A 10,425-nucleotide genomic window follows, 5' to 3' on the forward strand; every position below is an offset into this window, starting at 1 on the left:
CGGAGACTCTAAAGGGCCCCGCAACGCAATGTGTGGTAATGCGGAAACCCAGGTGGAGAGAATTCAATGTGACGCAAGGGGGAGTAACACAGTTGAATGTCTCGCATGATGAAGAGAGTTTTGATTTACTTTAGAAGTCTACGTTGATGTTTGGATTGTTTGTTACTCGGGATTATGGTTGTTGAAAAAGAGAATGAAAGATTGGTTTATTCAAGGTTTCACTAAAGAAAGAAATTTGGATTTTGAAAAGAGGATTTTTGATAAAAATCCTCTGGTATTCTAGAGCGAATCAACGGATCCGGTATTTGGGCACAAATCAACGGATTCTAGCATTCAAGCTCGAATCGACGGAGTTTGACCCGAAGTGGCCTTGAGTTTTCCCTAAAATTGTTTTGGAAGTCAAAAAAAGAAGAAGAAAGTTTTATGAAATGAGATTCCATGGTGAATGATATGAGTTAAGGAAGTTGATACAACGTTCGTTCAAAAAGTTATTAGATGGTTGAACAGTTGGTGTAATTTATTAGATCGATAGGAGTTTAAATGTTGCTTCTAACTTGATGTATGAACTAGTCAGGAATAGCCTTAGGACGTATAGAATCCCGTAATCGTAGTCCTTAGGTTCAATGTGATGCCTCTTTGTATCTCTTGTCTGTTTATTCCAAATCAATTATTCTTGTTGCATGTTTCATCGCATTTACATATAGCTTGAGTATTGAATTTCCTACTGGGCTAGTGTAGCTCAACCTATCATTTTCAGGTTCAAAACAAGGAAGTTGGCATGGTGTGCATTGCGTGCTTGTCGATCATGGATTTCGAAGGTATTAAAGAAGCGGCAATTGTCACTTGTTTTGAAAGTAGTTTTTGGAAGAATGACAAATGTAAAACTGTAATATTATTTTGGTATTGATAACTTGGGGCTTTGAGCCAAGTTTGTATCTTTTAAATTTAAGTTTGTAAACATGGGAAGAAATGTCATTTGGGTATTATCGATACTTCAGTAGAGATTCTATTTATCGTAAATTATTATTATTTATGTTAAAAATTGAGGGCGTGACATTGCATGTCGACCTTAGGTGCTGGTAAAGTAGGCATCAAGGACCTAAACCTGCTCATCAGACTTGGAAAGGGATTAGGGTCAGTCACATTGAAGTATGGGTTATGAATAGTGGAGGCAGAATTGAGCTGCACAGAGGGAATAGGGTCATGGTAGAGATCACTGATAGCTGCGCTGAATACAAATGACCCCTCTATAGATGCTCTGAAGTCGCATTGGGATTGGAAAACTGTCTTTCCTCCAGATGTATGTGCGAGACCTCGGCTTCGGATTCGAGAGGAAGGGATACAACCTACTTGGGTTGATCCCTTGGGATTACATGGTCGGTGGAGTTAAATATAGTGGAGTTGGGGTTGATATGAGTGGAGCTGAGAGATATCTGGCTAATATGTGGGACAACTTTATGGTTAGGCATGGAGTTGGAGATGATATTGGGCTTCTGTGGTGATGGAGGGGGAGCTTCAAGTGTGCCCTATTCAATGAGAACTTGAATTGCATGACGGAGGCGATAGCAAGAGTCAATGAGATGGCCAGCTCCTTGGTGGTAAGTGTAGTAGAGGTTAGGTTTGAAGTTGGCTGGTGGATTTTTGGGTAGTGGAGTTGGATTGAGGGGCTTTTGGTGCCCGGATTTGACCAACTTCTCCATGACAGAAGACAGTGGTGCCTCGAAAGCGAAGAAGCTACGAGGTTGAGTGTGTGGCCGGTTGTTCTGCGGCGTTTGCACCTGGTTAACATCTACAATGTGGTTAGCAGCGTTGGAAGAGGAGGTGTTGTTGTTACTCGATGCTGCATTGGTGTAAGTATTGCTCCTAAAGAGCACATTGGTGTTCCCAGAGTAAGCCCTAGGCTTTGATTTCGAAGGATTGGCAGACTCCTCTCTTGGTAAAATCCCACTTTGAAGTGCATCTTTGATGGCTAGGCCAGATTCGAAGAAGGTTTCAAAGTTGGTAGATGCTTGAACAATTACCAGATACTTGGCGTAGTCGGGCTGGAGGTTACGGGAGATGATGAGAAGCTAATCTCTCTCTCTCGGGCGCTCAGTCATTAGAGCGACTTTGGCTCTCCACCTTTTGACGAAATCCGCGAAGGACTCCTTAGCCTTCATTTTGGTGGATTCTAACTTCGTGTAGTCATCCTGAGTTGGGAATTATAGTTGTACTGCGAAATAAACGCAGCCCCTATCTCTTCCCAAGTCCTTCTTTTGGAGATGTCAAGCGACAGAAACCAATGGAAGGTTGGCTCGGAGAGAGTTTGAGGGAACAGTTGAGACATAGCCTCACTTTCCACTTCTAGCAGCTTCACAGCAGCATGATAGCTGAAGAGATGAGTCCTGGGATCTCCACTCCCGTCGAACTTAACCAAATTAGGCATCTTGAACCTGTCAGGAAGCCTAGCATTAGGGTAGAGCAGAGACGATCCAAGTCTATTCCCCCTGCGCTGATCTTTTTGGATTTTGAGATAGCTTCCTCCAACTTGGCTATCTTGGCCATAATAGCAGCCATGTTAGGGTTTTGAACAGGCCTAACAATAGCAAAGGTTCGAGTTTGGAGCAGGCGCATGAGCCTCTCTAGGGATGGGTTAAACAATGAGATGTCCCTCATGATGCGGATCCAGGACGGAAACAGGGTCTACATGAACATCCTCTTCGTCCTCGCCCACCTCTTCGAGCACTAGGGGAAGACAAGTGTTGATAAGATCATTCAGACAGGTGATACTAGCATCAGTTTGAGTGGCCCTTTGCTGTATTGTAGTGATGCTATTCTGGAAGTTCATGAGCATGGTTTCAAGGTTGAGCGGTTGATCTACCATTGCAGGTTTTTCAGATGAGCCTGAAGAAGAAGTTGAAGATGGGGAAGTCGGCGATATTGCTTCTTGCAAGATCAATGGAGAACCTAACTGTAGAGCGGCCAATAGTGAACCTGGAGAAGCTTCCATTGTGACTAACTAGGATTTGAGCTTGACAAGCCTTTGAATCAGATTTTGATGCCGACGTTCCAAAGCGGGTTTGCCCTTTTGCTTCGGTTCTTTTCTCCTTGATATAATGATTCAGAACTTGCAACAAAGTAAGAGAAGGCTCAATAGATGTCCTGCAACAACTTTATCTAAATAAAAGAATAAAGTACAGATGCACTCATCGTTGTCAATGTCCTCCTAGACTCTAAAACTAAAGACGAGTTTGTCTTAGGATGTTCGGACGCTGCCAAAATCCTCAGAAATCTTTTCGATAGTTTATCCTTTGATAGAATCGAACGATACAGAGGGATGTCAAATAGCCTAAGCCTTCGAATACTCCGTTCTCGAAGTTTTAACTTTGGACTCGGAACAACTTGGTATAGATGACGTGATACTCGAACCAAAGTGGCGTGAGCGACACAACGCTTTTAGCTGGGCGGTGTAATTGATGAGGCACTTGTTACTTAAATGGTGTAAGCATCACGACATTCTTTCCGTTGTTCTTTGTTTTCTGTTTGAAACATCAATCGGGTAGACGAGGGTTTAGAAAGTTTTGACTTCCCAAAGTCTCACTGATCTAAGGACTTTGAAAATTGATAACGTGTACCATCAAAATGCACGACTCTTCATCGGGCCATGGCAACATCCTAATAAGCCTAAGACAGACTCGAAAGAGAGAATGTAGAAGCCACCCTAAACATGCTCCTACGCAAAACGGTGTGAATGTACAGTGCATGCAATAGGGAAAGTAGTAACACATAGACAATATATGGGGTTAGATGCAAGTAGATCTTACCCTGCGGGTACTTGTCTTAGTTTGGAGAGTTCTAGTGCTTTGTATATGCAAAGGCTAGTTTTGGTTCATAACAGGTTCCTCGGACTAAAGCCAAGATATACCTCCCACTGCCCGCGTAACTGCAGAGCAACAGTCAAACGGTAGAATGACTTATCATTGTCGAAGGTTGTTAGCCATTCGGGATCCCCGGGCTTTGGTAAACCGTGCCGGATTGCCAAAACGCTCCAACGAGGCTATCCCACATCGATGCAAATGAGAAATGCTAAGAAATTGATTGAGAGAAGAAGAATCGCAAAATGCCTTTTCAAATTTGGCTCACTTTATTTAATCCATGTTTAGAGAAAACAACACAAATGAATAATCGAAAAAGTCCCAGATTGAATTGGCTGGATTCAAAGGTCCTGTTAAATCACCATTCTTCTCTTTAGCAGCGCGAAGCTCACCGTTTTGACAAACTTTTAAGGGATTGTTCACAAGTGTTTTAAACTCTAAGTATAGATCAATATTGGTTCGATCTTCCCCAGCAGAGTCGCCACTATGGGCAACGTGCCCTTAAAAATTCCATTCTTTAAAAGGCCAGATCGAGGGAGCGCTAGCGGGACAAGCGCTCTTTTCAGAGTCGCCACTTGGGTTTGAAGGTCTGACACCTAAGGAACCGAACTTGAAACGTCTTATACACTATTTGATTTGAAAATGTGAAAGCACCAGCCCGTTATAACCATATCTGGGTTTGGCAGCCAGGTTACGAGAGGGGAAGGGTTTTAAGGCATCCCTCTTGCCCAATCCGGAGATCAGTCTCTACTTAGCCATTTTGTGAAAAGTTTTGATATTCTTCTTTTGTTAATCGATTTTTAGGCAATTAGGACAGAGAAACAATCAAAATGGGGATTAAACTGTAACAGTTTGCAGGATGCGATAGAATAGAATTGATGGCATGATACAATAAGCAATAAATGAGATAAAGGTCAAATACTATTAAAATAGCCAAAACAGTACGCTTAGAAGAATTGGCACGAACAGTTATCAACTTGCATGCAATAATCTACGTGCATGCAAGCTGACTTGCGCGCGCCAACCTCACACCAGCGCGCGTGTGTTGACTAATCTTAACATCTTTGATTTTTATCCATTTTGGGGTTTTGGAATGACCAGTACTCACCCAGAACCAAACCAAGCAGTTTATATACAGTCTAGCAACTAATATTTACAAATAGAATGAAAAAGAATGGAAATACACCCCAAAACCGTGTGGGAAATAAAATAGTGACCAAAGGCCAAGTTACCCATGCAAAGCTACTCACTGGAAGTCAGATTACACCTGCACGCACAGATCCAAGACAGGCACGTGCCTGTTCTAACTGGACTTCAAGTAATTGGTGTTGCATACCTGGGCTCTGATACATGATCAGAAGCCACTCAGGGGTATTCCAAAGAAACAGAAACACATATTGAAATACTACTAACATTTTTAACATGTAAAACAGTAGAATAGGTTTTAACATGCAACAAAGTGTACTATATGCTATTAAAAACATAAAATACCAACACCCCTATCCCCAAGCAGGTCTACGCGTGCAGCTAAGATTGGCGCGCGCGTGATGATGACCAGCACGCACAGGTGTGAAGGCCAACGGTTCTTGTAACCTTGCTTGCTTTTGGACTTGGACTGGTATAGATTACCAGCATTGGCCCTGCAAACCCCACTTAGGGATCAAAACAGGAAAACAGAAAATGTTTATACCTTTGCTTGAGGTTTGAAAATGGATTGAGCAAGGATGATTAGTGACTGAAATGGTTGAATTGAGGGTGTGAATTTGATTGTTTGGATGATAATAGGAAAAATGCTTTGAGTTTTGAGAGAATTAGGGTTTACAAGCTTTTTCACCTTTTCAAATTTTGTAACCTTTTTCTTGGAAGAGGAATGGGGGTATTTATAGGAGGTTGAGTTGGTGAATACGGTGGAGATACAACCAACCAACAAGGCTGGTTATGGTTGCTTGGTGGAGAAGACTCCCCAAAAGGTGATGAGAGTGGTTTTGAGAGTGGTGCACCCCAAACCTGCAGAATACTGTTCAGGCGACGAAATCCGAGGTTCTATGGATAATAGACCCCTGATGATCACAAAATTCGGCTAGCAAAAATGTGATAAGGACAGGTGTTGACCGGCGCATGCATGTTGCAGATTGGCGTGCGCGTGTCCTACCAACCACTGTGCTAGTCAATGGTCAAAGTTTGACCTTTGACCACCACCTGGCAAGTTGACTGGCGCGCACAGGTTCTATACCAATGCACGTTGATCAAACCTTCAACTAGGGTTTAAGATTCAAAAGGGGTTCCAAACACTCAAAGTTCAAATCATTTTCATTCTCAATATTGTTTTTGATCCAATTCATCATTGGGGAAGCACGAAAAACGAAGTAAATCAAATGGGAGACGGGTGTCTACATATCGATGAAAAATAAGAAAAATGAAAGGACAAATTATGTCTCAAAACAATAATTTATCGCGCCTGATAAAGGAGTTCTTCTTCAGTCTTTTAAATATTTATCTCTTTCGAGGTATCTTTTCGCGTTTATCTCCATTCTTCAAAACTCTATTCCACTTTTAGCATGTTAATGCAAAGTGATCGAAGACCTTGATTATTTTCTACCGAAGAAATTAACATGCCATACATAATATTCGCACGAGACTTTAAAGTCTTTGATACTGGGCTAAAAGAAAAAAGAGAAAAAGAAGCGTAGAATGTCAAAAAGAAGAAGAAGAAGAAGAAGGAGGAGAAGGGGTTTTTAGCTGTTGTTTAAAATATATAAAAGCTTTTTACTACAGTAAAAAGGATCTATATACGCAGGAGGAAAAGGAACACAAAAAGAAAAAGAAGCAAGAGAGATCTAGTAGCTGTACTGTGTATGTCACGGGTGACTATCAGTTATGCAACTTTTGGTGCATGATATGGTGACTTTAAGGGAGGATGGAATCAATGAAAAGAGTGGGTGCTATGAAACCACTTTATGGACCTTTTTATTTATTTATTTTTCATGTTTTTATGAACTTTAAGCTTGTGGAAACGAGGTATATATGCATGTAAGGAACATATCTTCGAAAGCTCAACATTCGTTAATTGGTTTTTTTCCAACTTTATATATTAGAGACTAGGAGAGATCGATTGTGACGCCCAAAGAGGAAAAATAAAACAAAAAACAATCGCACGAGATGTAATTAAACAGGTATTGGAGGAGTATGCCATGCCATTTGAATAGGGCCCAGCTAAGTATAACTGCAAATTTACTACATGTAGCCAATTCATAAAGGGAATCTCAAAATTTCCTTTTATGAATTGGCTACATATAGTAAATTCGAAGTTGTATTTAGTAGCAGCACCCTTTGAATATCACTTCAAACGATCACATTATATAGGAGTCCAAATGAGGAAAGGAGTGCAATGCCCGTGCCTGATGGCATGTAGCCACAAAACACGATTTCATACTGAACAAACTGGCGTGTCGTATTATTGATCACATCTAAATCAATTATATTGCGTCACGTCGCCATATTTTATTGATTGGGACTACTGTTTTGCAACGTGACGCAATATAATTGATTTGAAAGAAACAAATGTTTACACCGACAGTGTAAAAAATATATTCTCATCTAGTAGACATCAAGTGGAGTGCATAAGCCCCTTTAGAAATAGGGGCGGGTACTGCACGAGCTCCTGAGTCAAGTACGAAATGAGCTGTGTCTACAAAGCAGAGCTACCAGTTCATTCGCGCAAAGAACTAATGTTGGTAGGTATAAAGTGCCAAAATCATTCATAACGGTCGATTATCAGCCGTAACGGGCATGAATCGTCTGTGAATCGGAAACCGATCGATAGGTGACGGGAGCTAGCCGATACGCATGCGATTTTTCCTCCCACCGGTATACATCAGAGTGTAATGGGAAGGCCGGAAAAACATGACGTATCGGCTGTTACATAACGTTAGAGCCATGCACCCAGTCCTCTCTGAATCCAACTTTCTATTCCTAAGCTAGATAGAATAAGAATCCCATTTTATTCGTCAAATTTCAATAATTGCTATGTGCATCTAATTATTTATGATGAATGAAATTTCTTTTGCCGATAGAAAAATCTTATTTTTACTAACCCAACTTTAAAAACATTAAGAAAAGAAGAAGAATCAAAGTGTACGTGCCCTTGAAGTTAGATATAACGAAACCAAGGAAGAAAGTTGTCCCGTACTTCTATATTCTACAGTATATATGAGGATGGCTCTTGAAGCTACTAACTTTAACCGCTCCGGCCAAGTTCCATTCTCAAGCTCAAATTAGTAGGATTCATCCATCCATATAATTAAATGCATAATCTGACCCCAACAAAGGCCCATGCATTTTCTGCCTAAAGATTGAAATAACTCCAGTCTCCAAGTGCATCACTCCCTTAGTAAACATTGCCAGAGCTTGTATCAAGAAGAGAGGTCCTCCAAGTATTTCACTCGGAAAACCAGTTTGTAGCTAATTAAAAAAAAATGGCACAACGATAAAGCTGATTCTTTGTGGGTGAAATGGACTCGCGTTTAGATGCATTATTAAGGAGAAAGAGCCTACGGGGCATGTCTGTTCCTACGTACTAGTTCTTCAAGAGTTAAGCTTTTTAACCAGAGAGCTTCTGATTAAATGCCAACCTCTAATTAAATACTTGTGTGATTGGGATGGAAGCGAGACCTTCACCTTCCTATGGATAGACAATTGGCACTTGCTTCAGGGCTCTTACATTCTGGGTATGGTGAGAGGGTGGAATTCAACTTGAGAAGGTCATTGAGAGCTAAAGTGCATTAATATTGTTGCGAAATTTGCAATACAATCGGATAATTCCAGAAATCCATTACATTTGATAAACGAATAACAGATTACAAAGCACACATACAGAATACGAAATAAAGTGAGCCCTATATCAGTCTTCTTAAAACATATTCACTGCCTCACAGTTGAGTGTTGGAGGTTGACCGGTGTCTGTCTCCCAGGATAGAACAGTTAGACCATAGCTATCGGAACACCACCAGAAAGCCGCCTTGGCGAATTGAATGCTATGTCTGTCTCTCTCTCACACAAGAACGCTATCAGAATGGACTTTTCTATTTCATGGAACTCGTACATAATGAAGAACGAGATGCCCAATATATACACCTTTGATAGCTATTGTAACAACCAGAATATTGAATTCGGGGCCTTGAAAGCAATGAATAGGGGAAAATGAATAGCGAAACGAATTCTGCCATAAACCATACATAATGGGGTATAAACCAACTGATAAAAGCTGGGATTTTGAGGGATTCGTCCAGATATAATGAATCCAAAAGAGGGACCCTTCGGTTGTCTTGGTGACCCTCCGTGTGCCCAAAATAGAATAACGAACTCTAAAAAAGGGGACGAAGGGAGTATCTTTTTTAGTTTCGTTTCTTTTAAATGTGAAGGGATAAGGACTCAATTGGGACCTTTATAAACTCAGGACCCATCCATGCCCACAATATTATGATCGTAATCGTTATTATACTAATGGAATGATCTTGTTCGTAAAAAAAACGTGGCTGTGATAATAACTCCAACCATATTTCTAGCCATTAATTCGTTTCCTGTTTTGGGTTACCTATTAAGAAAGTACACCATAAAATACAATAATGCCCTGCAAAATTAGGTAGGCACAACCAAAATCCACTTTTTAGACTGTACTCGAATGCATTTCCAAGTAATACTAAGGGCTCGTTTGGATGCAGAATAAAGATTGAGGGTATTATTTATGAAGGGGAATAAAATAGTATGAGATATTGGTTAATAAGAGATGATCCACATTGATGTGATGTTTATGGAAAGGAATTAAATAGTAGTTGGTTAGGATAAAGTACTAAAAATGAGGGATAAAATAGTATTTGATTTGGATGAGAGATAAAATGGGGGAATAAGGTTGTTTTGAAGTTGAAATGGAGGAAGAAGGGGTATTATTTCGGCCTTATTTGAGGGTATTAACTAATAACACCCCAAAACCCACTCATAAATAACCAACCCCCCCCCCCCGGGGGGTATTAGTTGGTACAAGAGAAGAGGGGGGAAACCTAATACCCCTGCGTTTTTTGGTTGTCAAACCAGGTGATAAACCTGGGCTCACGGTCTTAGGAGGAGGGAAAACTAATACCTTTTCTCAATACCCCCATCCAAACAAGCCCTAAAGAAATAGAAGTTTCACGAGCCTTCTGTTTTAGGTTGCTGACAATTGCCATAGTAGTACTAACCTTTCTCTTTTCTTTCATTTTTTGGCTAGATAGTAGCCGTAGTCCTTAATCACCTGTTTTCACACCTAACCTCTATACCTTATGTTCCTTTTTTCTTTACCCCACAGTTCTAAGTTCATTAATGAGATTAGATTAATTATCACACTTGTATAACTTCACTATCAAATGATACTACACGTGTTTTTTCATGCATTAGGTCTCTTTCCTTTTTAATCAGCTATCTGAGCTAGTTTGCGCGCACCATGACTTATTTCGGGACCCTGAAGTAACGATCGGACAAACCTTCAATGACCCCGAGATTTGGAATGTGTTGGCTCTTTGGAATTTTTTGTCACTTT

This window comes from Rhododendron vialii, chromosome 10a (assembly GCF_030253575.1).
Source record: "Rhododendron vialii isolate Sample 1 chromosome 10a, ASM3025357v1".
Taxonomy (NCBI): Eukaryota; Viridiplantae; Streptophyta; class Magnoliopsida; order Ericales; family Ericaceae; genus Rhododendron; species Rhododendron vialii.